Consider the following 6000-nt stretch of genomic DNA (forward strand, 5'->3'; position numbering starts at 1 on the left):
CTTTAATTTTTGGGATCAATTCATACGTCCATCTACCGTTGCTTGAACCATCCCTCCTTTCCTGCCATATATCTATCGTATCGGCACGGGCCTCTTCTTTGTGGTTACCTGTAGCCCACTCTCCTTCATTCGATAGGCTCTTCCTTTTATTGAAGAGATATTCCCTTTCTCTTACTACGAGGTCCAGGGGTATCTGCCCAGCTATCACACATAATGCATCATGCGATGCCGTCCTATATGCCCTAGCCACCCGTATTAGCGCTGTCCGTTGTGTACTGTTTAAAATACCAACGTTACCCTTGTTATCCATCCCCGGTGCCCATATGGGAGCTGCACACAGGATCACAGATTCGATCACGCACAGATTTTCTGCACCACGTGTATTCGGCATAAGCAACATAAGTCTGCTGGCATAACTGAATGCCTTATTGCACACTGTGATAATGTGCTTCTTAAACGTACTGTTCATCTCCAGTGTGACCCCTAAGTATCGGGCGTCCCTAGTCGTCTTAATCACCGATTGTCCACTTTTTAATATCAGACCACCGGATACTTTCCTGCCCGTCAGAAGGATGGCCTCAGTCTTGTGGTGGGCAAGACTGAGCCCCTCCCTCTCGTACCATGCCGCCATATCTCGTATCGTGAATTCCGTGGTCTTCTTCATGTTTACTAGGTCATGATCGATAACTATGACCCCAATATCGTCGGCGTATCCGACCAAGTGGACATCCCTCCTAGTGCTGAGCCTGAGCAGTCCGTCGTATACCACGTTCCAAAGGAGGGGGCCAATCACGGACCCCTGGGGCACCCCACCAAACACTTGGTATCGTCTTTCCACATCTTTACCGCTGTATATTATCCAGCGGTCCTGTAGATAACTTCTCACTATATTAATGAGTTCTACAGGAAAATCTCTTTCCTTCATATTTCGAATAATACTGCCCCATCTAACAGTACTGAACGCATTCTTTACATCCAGTAATACCAAGAGGCAGTGGCGCCCATATTCTCTCGCTTTCTGGCGGTGTTTCATGACCAACCTCATAGCGTCTAGGGTAGATTTCCCCTTGCGGAAACCAAACTGATTTTGTGCGAAATCATTACCCTTCAGTGCCTCAAAGATTTTGGCAACACACGAAATAATAGTCAGAGGCCTATAGGCTCTTTCGGAAGTGTTGGTCTTACTTCCCTTGGGCAAAAGCACCAATCTTCCTATCTTCCATGTCGTTGGCCATTACCCTCTCCTATAACAAATATTAAATATATAAACCAACCACCTTGAAGCTTTCAGTCCTAACTTTTTAGCAACCGCCGACGTAATCCCATCTGGTCCGGGTGCCTTTTCTGTGGATAGCTTCGACGCTATTCTGAACACGTCTTCTTGCGTGATTTCAATATGGTATGGTGAGGGACCCCCTTCATCCTGGCTCCCCTCTTGCACCTCCGCAATCCTATTACTGTCCATTTCATTTCCGCCATCCTCCACTTCAGGTTTTAGTATGAACAGCTTGGCTGCTATGTTGTCCACCTCATCCGGGGATAGTACATCTGGTGTAGTATTCTTATTTTTGATCGTCCTCATTACAATTTTATACGGTCTTCCCCATATATCCATATCAACTTCCTGAAGTAGTTTTGCCCAACTATCCCTTTTGACGTTCCTTATTTCCCTATTTAGGTCTTGTTTACACTTTTTGTATACTTTTGACGCTTTCTCAATGGCCTCCAGGTCCGCTCCAGCCTTATCTCTGGTAAGCCTTCGTCTTGCTCTTTGTGCAAGCTTTCTATTTGACGCAATCTCCTCATTCCACCAGGGGACTGGCATACGTTTGCCTTGCGCGGGACCGTTATGCCTTGTGTGTCGCATAACCATCCTATCGAGATCCTCAAGGAACCTATCTACTTTCACGGTGGTATATGTTCGAGGGCGCATTCCGAACTTATCGTCGCCATACTTGTTTAGGAAGGCCTCCACAAAACCTGCCTCGTCTAACTTGCCTTTCCTAAGGTCGAAGGGTGATGTTCTTCCCTCTTGTGCTTTGGTCGGATTGAATGTATGGAGCAGATACTTATGGTCTGATGCCGTGAACTCCTCCACCACCATCGATTCTGTAAGACTATATAATGCCTTTCTGTTACAGGTCATTATATCAATCTTGGTACCTCTACCCCGGTCGCACGTGGCACCTCCCTTCGTGATTGTGGGAAGGAGGACTGCCGAATTGCAGAACTGGAACAACACTTTCCCACGGCTACACCATTTATCAGCACCCCAAAGTGGGAATTTCGCGTTGAAGTCACCCATAATAATTATTTCTTCGTGACTAGCATTTAACGATCGAACCTCCATTGCAAGTGAGGCCAGCAACGCTTCGAAACCTTGCATTGTATCGCGTACACACTTGTTATATAAAAGCTATTATATTTAATTATCACAAAACCATCCCCACTTTTGATTAGTGAGACATTCTTTCCCACCTCCAAGCCTTTGCTAGTTATATATATCGCTGCTCTGCCTGAATTGTCGACAAACCAGTTATCCATCACCCTGTACGGTTCAGATACTATAATAATATCGACCTCATACTTGTTTGCTGAGGTCGTCAGGAGATCATGTGCTGTTCTGCAATGATTAAGGTTGATCTGCAGAATTTTAATCTTACCCTTTAATCCTTAGAGCCTCCTTGCACCTTCTGCACCTCACCGAGGCAGCCACGTGTTTAACCTCCTCTTCCGGTAGCTTGTCTTTAAGACATAACCTACACCTTGGCTCCTTATCGCATACCCTCATATCATGGTCTTCGCTACCGCATTTCCTGCAATAACTTTTCCCATCCTTGCAGTTCTTGCAGTTGCTTGCCACATGCCCGAACTCATGGCACCTGTAGCACCTCAGAAAACGGGGAATTTCCTTAACCGGGACTATTGTCCAGCCTATTGTAATTCTGGCTTTCTTAGTGAGCTTCCTCATCTCCACAGCTGGACCCTCAATAATGGCAATTTTGTTTTGCCTCGGGTCCGTCCTAAACACCTTAATCTTAACGTCCTGTGCGTCATATCCCAGTTCCCTCTTTATTGCTTCCATTACTTCTGTTTTGTCTGCCGAGGGATCTATTCCTTTTAATTCAATGTCCGCTCTCTGTTGCAGGCTTGTTACCTCGACGTTCATGCCTAATTTACCATCTATCACCTTCTTGAAGCTATCCAGGTCCGCTCCCGGTGCAAACTCTATCAATAGGTTCCCGGCACGCGTCTGTTTAACCGTCTTGACCCCCTCAGGTGCGGGGCCCGCCGCCCCCTTTACCTTCTTGAGGATATCCGCAAACGATGTATCTTTCCCGAAGCGAACCGCTATTGCCTACGGTCTGACCGCCCTTTTTCTCGGCGTACCTCTTATAACCTTCCTCTCGTTGGGGGTCCTTGCCTCTTCCTGCATTCGTATTCCCTCCACCCTATTTCGTCCCGTTTTCGTTCCGACTTTCTTTTTCCTCCGTCTAACTGTCTCCCACTCCGAATCCGACGTTTCCGCCATCACCACTTGTTTTGGAGTACCCATATCCTGACTTCCTCTCGCGGGCTTCCCCGTGTTGAAAACATATTTCGATTTTTTCCCCGCATTCTCATTTGGGGGGGTAATCTCCTTTCTCTTCTGTCTCAGTACAGGCAGTGGGGGGAAATCCCTTTCCCCCACACTGTTTGTCTGAGTTTCCACAGTTCTATAACCCTTCTTTCTCTTTTCAGCATTATCCATGTCCCTCCTCTGTGAAGCAGCTCCAGGACTCACCACCACCTCGTCGCAGGTAAGTAAATCTCTATTTCTATTTTTCTTCACATCTACTTTATATTCCGTATAAATGCCTCTCATATCATTAATTGTCTCGTCCACTTTTTCAAGATAGCATCCCATTGTTATGAATGTGTCTCTTATTTTCAGCTCCACATTTCTGTTTAGCAACATAAAATCCGTTATCAACGGATTATCATCCGCCATCGGGCCGTGTCTTCACCAGCCTGCCATAAGCGAGGTCAGGGAGCTTTCTCGTCGGCCACGACCAGGAACCGGAGCTCCTGCTCAACGGGTGATCGCGCCCCTACTTCACCTGCCTGCCATTAGCGAGGCCAGGAAACTCACTCTTCGGCCACGATCAGGAATCGGAGGAATCCCACTCGGGTGATCGCGCCCCGTTTCACCCGCCTGTCCTGCGAGGACGGGTCTTATCTTTAACACGTCAAGGTCTCGGGGCGAGTTCTTCCCCCGGTCAGCCGTGCCACGTCTTTTAGGCTCCAACCCTCGGTGTCCCGTTCCATACATACTCCCCCCACACACACGCACCGCCCCTAACAAGCATAGCGCATCAAGTGCTCAAACAAGCCAAGCAAGTAAGAGGAGGCGTGCAGATTACCCATAAAGAAAAAGAAGGTAGGCACATGTGAACCCGGCATAATACGAGTAACTTGTTCAAAAGAAGCGTCAGCAGTAATACCAACCACTAACACCAAGCACGTGGCGCCGTCGCGCCGCCAAATCGACCGTCAGAATAAATAAGAGAGTAAGAGAGGAGAAGAGAAATACAGATCAAGCAAACCGCAAAATAATCAATAAATAACACGAACACGAGATAAATGTACCCTCAGTATATTAAACATCTTAAATATATAATAAAGCAGACAGGAACAATTCTAAACATGTTTACAGGAAATTCCCTGAAAGGAAAAAGGAAAGGAAAAGAAAAGGAAAAGAAAAGAAAAGGAAAAGAAAAAGAAAAAGAAAAAGAAAAGAAAAAGAAAAGAAAAAGAAAAGAAAAAGAAAAGAAAAAGAAAAGAAAAAGAAAAGAAAAAGAAAAGAAAAAGAAAAGAAAAAGAAAAGAAAAAGAAAAGAAAAAGAAAAGAAAAGAAAAAGAAAAGTCTCAGTCCGCACGGCACCCAGCAGGGAAACGCCTAATGAACTGTGATCCGTTTGTAACGGGGCGGTCTGGTCGGTGCGCACGGCGTTGCGCACCGCGGTCGGTCTCCCCGTGCCAGGGTTCGCTGGGGAACAGGTTCGCGAAATAACGAGGCGGTGTTAGTATAAAAATAGAACTATTTATTCAAAGAGAGAAAATAGCGAAAGTTGATTACAAAGGTGGTAGAGGTGGGCCGCCGGCCGCAGCCCCGGGAGATGCCGATGTTGGTGGCGGTATATCCTGCCGGGCTCGCTACAACAGAAGAAGCTATCGGTGAGCTGGCGATGGAGCCGTGTCGCGCTTAAGTCTAGGTGTACATGACTTACAAACTACGGCGGAACCCGGTCCGTTACAGAAGTTACGCGGTCTTAACCTAGCGCGGTTCGTAGCTGTCGCTACGCGGTCTTACTGGCTAACGGCGCGGAGTGAAGGCGCTGAGCGGAGCGCGAACGCGAACGAGAGAGACGCGGTGTTACGGCGCACGCGTGAGACGCGGAGTCGCTGGATATCGGGAGAAGGGATGGCCCCCTCGGACCGTCGGTCTTTATTCAATGTTCGCGCTGCGGTGTTTCGCGCTGCGGTAGAGTTGCTGCCCGCTTGCCTGACGCGGCTGTCTTCTCGTACACCGTGGTCAAACCTAGCAGTGAACGAGTCGACGACCAATCCTGGCTCGCCCTGGGTCTAGCCTCGGGACGGGACGGAATCGATTGCCATAGGCCGGATGCGGTGCCGTGTAAGCTAGCGTTCGGAACCGCGCGGTCAAACCGGCGGATGTTACGGACGCGCACTAGTTTGGTCATCCTGGGACAAACCTCGGGACTGACGAAGCTAGGCGCCTACGGCTGCTGGACCCGTTGGGGGCTGCCAGCCCGTGACGTACGTCACGGTCCGACGGCCGGTGAGCTCTTCGCCTGGACAAACCGCGACGTCGAGCCTGCCGGTGCTCCGGTCCGACCTCCTAGGAGGTCTGCTCGGGGCCGAGGCCCCGGGGCAATTCATCGATCCACGCGTCGATCGATCCTACTTATAGCCTCGTTCGCGGGAGTGGGGAGGCCGC

The sequence above is a fragment of the Osmia lignaria genome, unplaced genomic scaffold (genome assembly GCF_051020975.1).
Source record: "Osmia lignaria lignaria isolate PbOS001 unplaced genomic scaffold, iyOsmLign1 scaffold0036, whole genome shotgun sequence".
Classification (NCBI taxonomy): Eukaryota; Metazoa; Arthropoda; class Insecta; order Hymenoptera; family Megachilidae; genus Osmia; species Osmia lignaria.